The 9,710-nt window shown below is 42.5% G+C and overlaps 1 pseudogene across 1 annotated transcript in view; it reads right to left on the reverse strand.

Annotated features, from left to right (window-relative positions):
• Window positions 1-8,620, reverse strand: part of LOC145807203 (calcium-transporting ATPase 3, endoplasmic reticulum-type-like) — a 241,058-nt pseudogene extending 232,438 nt beyond the window's left edge. Inside the window, exons 1-2 of the transcript XR_014350304.1 lie at window positions 8,019-8,620; window positions 7,067-7,279 (exon numbers count right to left, since the gene is read on the reverse strand). The product of XR_014350304.1 is annotated as a calcium-transporting ATPase 3, endoplasmic reticulum-type-like (transcript). The remainder of the gene's footprint in view (window positions 1-7,066; window positions 7,280-8,018) is intronic.
• Between the last annotated feature and the right edge of the window lie 1,090 nt (window positions 8,621-9,710).

A 9,710-nucleotide genomic window follows, 5' to 3' on the forward strand; every position in this document is an offset into this window, starting at 1 on the left:
TCTTAAGGAACTAGCTTGCCTAGACCGAAATCCGGCTCTAACTCCCAAACCGGGAACCCGATTCGAGCTCCGTCTTCTCCCACAAGTCTCTCGTGCCTAGGCAGTTGTGTGTGCCAAGTTTCTTGCCAAACCGACGTCGTTTGGCAATTTTGGGGCGTCAACACCTCGAATTTAAATTTCTTAAGGGACAAAATTGTCTAGACCGAAATCTGGCTCTTACTCCCAAACCGGGAACCCGATTCGAGCCCCGTCTTCTCCCACAAGTCTCTCGTGCTTAGGCGGTCGTGTGTGCCAGGTTTCGTGCCAATCGAACCCCGTTTGGTGATTTTAAGGTGTCAAAACCTCGAATTCAAATTTCTTAACGAACTAGGTTGCCTAGAGTGAAATCTGGCTCCAACTCCCAAACCGGGAACCCGATTGGAGCCCCGTCTTCTCCCACAAGTCTCTCGTCTCATGTGTGCCCAGTTTTGTGCCAAGCCGACGGCGTTTGGTATTTTGGGGCGTCAACACCTCGAATTCAAATTTCTTAGCCAAGAGTGAAATCCGGCTTTAACTCCCAAACCGGGAACCCAATTCGAGCCGTGTCTTCTCCCAAAACTCTATTGTGTTTAGGCGGTCATGTGTGCCAAGTTTCGTGCCAAACCGACGACGTTTGGTATTTCGGGGAGTCCACACCTCGAATTCAATTTTCATAAGGAACTACTTTTGCCTAGAGCGAAATCCGGCTCTAACTCCAAAATCGGGAACCCAATTGGAGTCCTGTCATCTCCTACAAGTTTCTCGTGCTTAGGCGGTCTTGTGCGCCAGGTTTCGGGCGAAACAGACGCCTTTTGGCAATTTCGGGGCGTCAACACCTCGAATTTCTTAAGGAACTAGTTTGCCTAGAGTGAAATCCGTCTCTAACTCTCAAACCGGGAACCCCATTGGAGTACCGTTTTCTCCCACAAGTCTCTCGTGCCTAGGTGGTCGTGTGTGTTAAGTTTCGTGTCAAGCCGACGCCGTTTGGTAATTTTGGGGCGTCAACACCTTAAATTCAAATTTCTTAAGGAACTAGCTTGCCTAGACCGAAATCCGGCTATAACTCCCAAACCGGGAACCCGATTCGAGCCCCGTCCTCTCCTACAAGTCTCTCGTGCCTAGGTAGTTTGTGTGTGCCAAGTTTCTTAAGGAACTAGTTTTCCTAGAGTGAAATCCGGCTTTAACTCCCAAACCGGGAACCCAATTCGAGCCGTGTCTTCTCCCAAAACTCTAGTGTTCATGTGTGCCAAGTTTCGTGCCAAACCGACGACGTTTGGTATTTCGGGGCGTCCACACCTCGAATTCAATTTTCATAAGGAACTACTTTTGCCTAGAGCGAAATCCGGCTCTAACTCCAAAATCGGGAACCCAATTGGAGTCCTGTCATCTCCTACAAGTTTCTCGTGCTTAGGCGGCCTTGTACGCCAGGTTTCGGGCGAAACAGACGCCTTTTGGCGATTTTGGGGCGTCAACACCTCGAATTCAAATTTCTTAAGGAACTACTTTTGCCAAGAGTGAAATCCAGCTTTAACTCCCAAACCGGGAACCCAATTCGAGCCGTGTCTTCTCCCAAAACTCTATTGTGTTTAGGCGGTCATGTGTGCCAAGTTTCGTGCCAAACCGACGACGTTTGGTATTTCGGGGCGTCCACACCTCGAATTCAATTTTCATAAGGAACTACTTTTGCCTAGAGCGAAATCCGGCTCTAACTCCAAAATCGGGAACCCAATTGGAGTCCTGTCATCTCCTACAAGTTTCTCGTGCTTAGGCGGTCTTGTGCGCCAGGTTTCGGGCGAAACAGACGCCTTTTGACAATTTCGGGGCGTCAACACCTCGAATTCAAGTTTCTTAAGGAACTAGTTTGCCTAGAGTGAAATCCGTCTCTAACTCCCAAACCGGGAACCCCATTGGAGTACCGTTTTCTCCCACAAGTCTCTCGTGCCTAGGTGGTCGTGTGTGTTAAGTTTCGTGTCAAGCCGACGCCGTTTGGTAATTTTGGGGCGTCAACACCTTAAATTCAAATTTCTTAAGGAACTAGCTTGCCTAGACCGAAATCCGGCTATAACTCCCAAACCGGAAACCTAATTGGAGTTCTGTCTTCTCCCACAAGTTTCTCGTGCCTAGGCGGTCGTGTGTGCCAAGTTCCGTGCGAAACCGACGCCTTTTGGCGATTAGGACTTGGGGTCACTGCTGTGGCAAATGCACAGCAGTGACTGTTGTGCTTCATTCTGTGATGTATTATGGGCTTATTTTTATGATCTGAACCGTTCATTTTGTAAGATTTGTTGAGTACTTCAAGCCTACTAAAAATCATATTAATCGGATATCAACAACTATATGATTGATAACCAAAAAAACAAACAAGAAGTTTTTCTTTTGAAAAATAGTATAAAAATATGCAATTCGATCATATAGTTACTGGTATCCGATTAATATGATTTTTGGTAGGCTTGAAGTACTCAACAAACCCTACAAAATGAACGGTTCAGATCATAAAAATAATCTCATAATGCATCACAAAATGAAGCACAAAAGTCACTGCTGTGCCTTTGCCACAGCAGTGACCCCAATTCCTTGGCGATTATGGGGCGTCAACACCTCGAATTCAAGTTTCTTAAGGAACTAGTTTGCCTAAAGTGAAATCCGGCTGTAACTCCCAAACAGGAAACCCGATTGGAGTCCTGTCTTCTCCCACAAGTTTCTCGTGCCTAGGCGGTAGTGTGTGGCAGGTTTCGTGCGAAACCGACGCCTTTTGGCGATTTTAGGGCGTCAAAACCTCGAATTCAAGTTTCTTAAGGAACTAGTTTTCCTAGAGTGAAATCCGGCTTTAACTCCCAAACCGGGAACCCAATTCGAGCCGTGTCTTCTCCCAAAACTCTATTGTGTTTAGGCGTCATGTGTGCCAAGTTTCGTGCCAAACCGACGACGTTTGGTATTTCGGGGCGTCCACACCTCGAATTCAATTTTCATAAGGAACTACTTTTGCCTAGAGCGAAATCCGGCTCTAACTCCAAAATCGGGAACCCAATTGGAGTCCTGTCATCTCCTACAAGTTTCTCGTGCTTAGGCGGTCTTGTGCGCCAGGTTTCGGGCGAAACAGACGCCTTTTGACAATTTCGGGGCGTCAACACCTCGAATTCAAGTTTCTTAAGGAACTAGTTTGCCTAGAGTGAAATCCGTCTCTAACTCCCAAACCGGGAACCCCATTGGAGTACCGTTTTCTCCCACAAGTCTCTCGTGCCTAGGTGGTCGTGTGTGTTAAGTTTCGTGTCAAGCCGACGCCGTTTGGTAATTTTGGGGCGTCAACACCTTAAATTCAAATTTCTTAAGGAACTAGCTTGCCTAGACCGAAATCCGGCTATAACTCCCAAACCGGAAACCTAATTGGAGTTCTGTCTTCTCCCACAAGTTTCTCGTGCCTAGGCGGTCGTGTGTGCCAAGTTCCGTGCGAAACCGACGCCTTTTGGCGATTAGGACTTGGGGTCACTGCTGTGGCAAATGCACAGCAGTGACTGTTGTGCTTCATTTTGTGATGTATTATGGGCTTATTTTTATGATCTGAACCGTTCATTTTGTAAGATTTGTTGAGTACTTCAAGCCTACTAAAAATCATATTAATCGGATATCAACAACTATATGATTGATAACCAAAAAAACAAACAAGAAGTTTTTCTTTTGAAAAATAGTATAAAAATATGCAATTCGATCATATAGTTACTGGTATCCGATTAATATGATTTTTGGTAGGCTTGAAGTACTCAACAAACCCTACAAAATGAACGGTTCAGATCATAAAAATAATCCCATAATGCATCACAAACAAAAGTCACTGCTGTGCCTTTGCCACAGCAGTGACCCCAATTCCTTGGCGATTATGGGGCGTCAACACCTCGAATTCAAGTTTCTTAAGGAACTAGTTTGCCTAAAGTGAAATCCGGCTGTAACTCCCAAACAGGAAACCCGATTGGAGTCCTGTCTTCTCCCACAAGTTTCTCGTGCCTAGGCGGTAGTGTATGGCAGGTTTCGTGCGAAACCGACGCCTTTTGGCGATTTTAGGGCATCAAAACCTCGAATTCAAGTTTCTTAAGGAACTAGTTTTCCTAGAGTGAAATCCGGCTTTAACTCCCAAACCGGGAACCCAATTCGAGCCGTGTCTTCTCCCAAAACTCTATTGTGTTTAGGCGGTCATGTGTGCCAAGTTTCGTGCCAAACCGACGACGTTTGGTATTTCGGGGCGTCCACACCTCGAATTCAATTTTCATAAGGAACTACTTTTGCCTAGAGCGAAATCCGGCTCTAAGTCCAAAATCGGGAACCCAATTGGAGTCCTGTCATCTCCTACAAGTTTCTCGTGCTTAGGCGGCCTTGTACGCCAGGTTTCAGGCGAAACAGACGCCTTTTGGCGATTTTGGGGCGTCAACACCTCGAATTCAAATTTCTTAAGGAACTACTTTTGCCAAGAGTGAAATCCGGCTTTAACTCCCAAACCGGGAACCCAATTCGAGCCGTGTCTTCTCCCAAAACTCTATTGTGTTTAGGCGGTCATGTGTGCCAAGTTTCGTGCCAAACCGACGACGTTTGGTATTTCGGGGCGTCCACACCTCGAATTCAATTTTCATAAGGAACTACTTTTGCCTAGAGCGAAATCCGGCTCTAACTCCAAAATCGGGAACCCAATTGGAGTCCTGTCATCTCCTACAAGTTTCTCGTTCTTAGGCGGTCTTGTGCGCCAGGTTTCGAGCGAAACAGACGCCTTTTGGCAATTTCGAGGCGTCAACACCTCAAATTCAAGTTTCTTAAGGAACTAGTTTGCCTAGAGTGAAATCTGTCTCTAACTCCCAAACCGGGAACCCCATTGGAGTACCGTTTTCTCCCACAAGTCTCTCGTGCCTAGGTGGTCGTGTGTGTTGAGTTTCGTGTCAAGCCGACGCCGTTTGGTAATTTTGGGGCGTCAACACCTTAAATTCAAATTTCTTAAGGAACTAGCTTGCCTAGACCGAAATCCGGCTATAACTCCCAAACCGAGAACCCAATTCGAGCCCCGTCTTCTCCCACAAGTCTCTCGTGCCTAGGCAGTTGTGTGTGCCAAGTTTCTTGCCAAACCGACGCCGTTTGGCAATTTTGGGCCGTCAACACCTCGAATTTAAATATCTTAAAGGGACCAAATTGTCTAGACCGAAATCTGGCTCTTACTCCCAAACCGGGAACCCGATTGGAGCCCCATCTTCTCCCACAAGTCTCTCGTCTTTAGGCGGTCATGTGTGCCAAGTTTCGTGCCAAACCGACGGCGTTTGGTATTTCGGGGCGTCCACACCTCGAATTCAATTTTCATAAGGAACTCCAAAATCGGGAACCGAATTGGAGTCCTGTCATCTCCTACAAATTTCTCGTGCTTAGGCAGTCTTGTGCATCAGGTTTCGAGCGAAACAGACGCCTTTTGGCGATTTCGGGGCGTCAACACCTCAAATTCAAATTTATTAACGAACTAATTTGCCTATAGTGAAATCTAGCTCTAACTCCCAAACCGGGAACCTGATTGGAGCCCCGTTTTCTCCCACAAGTTTCACGTGCCTAGGCTTTCGTGCGAAACTGACGCCTTTTGGCGATTTTGGGACGTCAACACCTCGAATTTAAGTTTCTTAAGGAAGTAGCTTGCCTAGAGTGAAATCCGTCTCTAACTCTCAAACCGGGAACCCGATTGGAGTACCGTCTTCTCCCACAAGTCTCTCGTGCCTAGGCGGTCTTGTGTGTCAACTTTCGTGTCAAACCGACGCCGTTTGGTAATTTTGGGGCGTCAACACCTCGAATTCAAATTTCTTAAGGAACTAGCTTGCCTAGACCGAAATCCGGCTCTAACTCCCAAACCGAGAACCCAATTCGAGCCCCGTCTAGTCCCACAAGTCTCTCGTGCTTAGGAAGTCGTGTGTGCCAAGTTTTGTGCCAAACCGACGCCGTTTGGCGATTTTGGGGCGTCAACACCTCGTATTTAAATTTCTTAAGGGACCAAATTGTCTAGACCGAAATCTGGCTCTTACTCCCAAACCGGGAACCCGATTCGAGCCCCGTCTTCTCCCATAAGTCTCTCGTTCCTAAGCGGTCGTGTGTGCCAGGTTCGTGCCAATCGAACCCTGTTTGGTGATTTTAAGGTGTCAAAACCTCGAATTCAAATTTCTTAATGACCTAGGTTGCCTAGAGTGAAATCTGGCTCTAACTCCCAAATCGGGAGCCCGACTAGAGCCCCGTCTTCTCCCACAAATCTCTCGTGTTTAGGCGGTCATGTGTGCCAAGTTTTGTGCCAAACCGATGGCGTTTGGTATTTTGGGGCATCGACACCTCGAATTCAAATTTCTTAAGGAACTACTTTTGCCTAGAGTGAAATCCGGTTTTAACATTTCTCATAGATGTTAGGGCCTTAATTAGGGATCAAGTTAGTTAAATAGAGCTTATGACTAATTAATCAAGGCTTAATTTAATTGATTTAATCTAATTAATTTAATCTGAATCAAATTTTAATCAAACTTCTCGTTACGCTCTAAAAATTATACCATTCATAACAAACTAGCCAATTTCGGTTTCTAACGTCATTAAGGCCTTCAATTTCAAATTATAACAGAAATCACAACAGATATTCCTACGGTTAATAGATATGAACCTAAAAATCATATTTTAAACACATAATAAGCATTCAAATTCACACAAAGCACTTAAATAACATTCAAAACCAATGATTAACAGGGTTGTCACAGGATCAATATTGCTTACCAACAACAAAATGTTTACTGGATTTTATAAATCAGAATGGAAAAAATGGATAATCAAATTAAGTCACACACAGCTCCATAAAAGACAACTTTGAGGGTAGAACTTAATTTATATGACACAAAATACAACAATTATTTCGTTGTGGTGATAAAAAAACATACACAAGAATAGTAAAGAGAATCAAGTTCTACAGATATAAGTTGAGAATTCAAACAACTAAATTTGGCACAATTAATATGTATATATCTAAATATATAGCACATATTATGTATGTAAAATTACTAACCTTGTCAATTGTGGCGAAAATGGACATGTTCTTGAAATCCCTGGACCCGAGCCGTGACCCCAGCCGCCGAATCAGCGCAGACGACATCACTCACATGGTACAATGATGTTGGAACCAACAATAAGGCTCATTAAGGGTGATGACAGCGCCAACACCAAGCTGCTTCAACTGCAGAACATCCTTAGGGAATGGAACCGCCCCAAGCAGAAGATACTGTTTAAAAATCAACATAGAAATAAAAACTCAAATCAATAAATCATGATCCCTTTAATTTAAGCTCACAGGAAATCTGTGCACCAAGAACACCAAGAAAATGAAATGTAAAGTAGTTGCATTGGTCAAAGTTTCACGAAGCTCTTCATTTTCTCCAATTCAGATAATCAGAATTCTAAGAATAACAGGCCCCATTATCCCATCTTTTTCCTACATTTTCTCCAGTAACTTAAATGCAAAGGAATTCTATTTTCTCAACAACCAAATGAATCATGAAGAACAATTTTAAAGCTCTACTGAACTACTTCACTTTTCAATTTTTTTTGTTTTGTTTTGTTTTTGTTTTTGTTTTTTTTTTTTCCAGCAGCAAACAAATCAAAGAAAAACAACTCCAGATACTATTACATACAGTGACAGTCATACAAGGTCTTTATTTTCTCTAGTAACCGAAATACATAGGAATTCTATTTTCTCAACAACCAAATGGATCAAGAAGAAGAATTCCAAAAAGCTACTAAACTACCACCCATTAAAACAACACAAAAAATCCTTCTTTTTCTTTGTAGTCCTCCATTTTCCCAGCAACCAAACAGATCAAACAAAAACAACTCCAGAAATTAAAACATACAGCAACAATCACAGTGATATAAACACAATACCAAAGAAAACACAAAAAACAGATACAACAACATCCACAAATATACATACATATATATATGAAGGGACTTAGAACCAAAACCTGATCAATTTGGTCCCACCATCTGAAACTCAGCTTGAATCTTGTTCCGGAAAACATTGTACAGAAGGGTCGGGTAGAACAGGATCCTCTCTCTTCGCACCGACCCGAACAATCATTCTTCCAGAAACATGGTCGTCACTGTGATTGTAACTCCTTCCATCAGATTCAACCTCATCCAACTCTTCGATCTTCATGTCACCGATCGTAACAGAAATTCAACCAAAACCACAACACTAACTCCGATTCTGATCAAGACAACCGCGAAACCTCTAAAACCTAATGATTCGATAATTGGGGATGGAATTTGAGTGGTCGAAAAACCCTAAATCGAATTGGGTGAAAAATACATTGATCGGAATCGGAAAAAAGTGGATTCGAGTGTGAGGAGACGGAAGAATTGCATGCGGATGTGAGCTTAATCGTAATGAGGAGAGAGGAGGATAGAAAGATGTAAGAGGACCGTTGCAATTTTGTGAGAGAAATGTACCGTTGGACGGGGACGGGGGCGGGGGCGGGGGCGGTGGTGAATATAGCCGTTGTTGGGTTGGGAGAACACAAAACAGTAACAATTAGGGCGTTAGGATTCTAGAGTGATCCGGCACGTGTCTCACTAATGGAATGAAAAGGTGATATTAATTCTCGTCAAAATGACATCGTTTTGGTTGAAAAAAATTATAAAAAAAAAATAATGAAGAAAAAAAAAATGTGAATAGAATGAGAAAGAAGCTTCAAACAGTATCATCATCATGGATTTTGATTTATGAGATCTAAATAAATAAAAAAGAAGATTAAATCGATTCGATAATAAGATTGTTTCAGATCTGTATCATCACCATCATCATCAAAAGATTGAAGAAAAAATGTGAACAGAATGGGAAAGAGGCTTCAAACTGTATCATTATCATGGATTTTGATTTGTGAAATCTAAATAAATAAAAAAGAAGATTAAATCGATTCAATAATAAAATTGATTCAGATATGTATCATCATCATCAAAAGATTGAAGAAAACCCGTGAAAAAAATGAGAAAGAGGCTTTAAAAGATTAAATTGATTCGTTGATAATAAGATTGATTCAGATTTGTATCATTATCATCATCATCAAATGATTGATCTAGATATGTATTTCTATATGCATATATATATATATATATATTTACAGACCCCGCGAAGAAGATTAAATCGATTCGATAATAAAATTGATTCAAATCTTAATCATCATCATCATAAAAAGATTGATTCAGATATGTATTTCTAAATGCATATATGTATATTTACAGACCCCATAGTGCAAGCACCAAAGATTGATTCAGATTTGTATCATCATCATCATCATCAAAATCAAAGTGAGCAACAAAATCAGCAGATCCGATCAAAGGACATGAAGATCGGCGGAGGAAATCGGTGACAGAAGGTCTTCCATAGCTGACTTGAACAAGGGATGTTCATCATCATCATCAAGGGCTGATTTGTGAAGCACTAGTGTAGATCAAGAATAAGAACCACTCACTATCCACTTGAATCAAAAGATTTCTAAAATGAAGTAGAGTCTCAACTCAAAATCAAAGCTCTGTCCCTTCTCTTGCTCTGGTCCCTTCTCTCTCTCTCTCAAACTCTCCCACGAACTAGTGAAAGCGAACCTAGAAAGCTGATTTCTATTTGTTGTTGTTGTTGTTGTTTTTTTTTTTTTTTA

The sequence above is a fragment of the Camellia sinensis genome, chromosome 14, assembly GCF_055761805.1.
Source record: "Camellia sinensis isolate YWXY chromosome 14, ASM5576180v1, whole genome shotgun sequence".
Classification (NCBI taxonomy): Eukaryota; Viridiplantae; Streptophyta; class Magnoliopsida; order Ericales; family Theaceae; genus Camellia; species Camellia sinensis.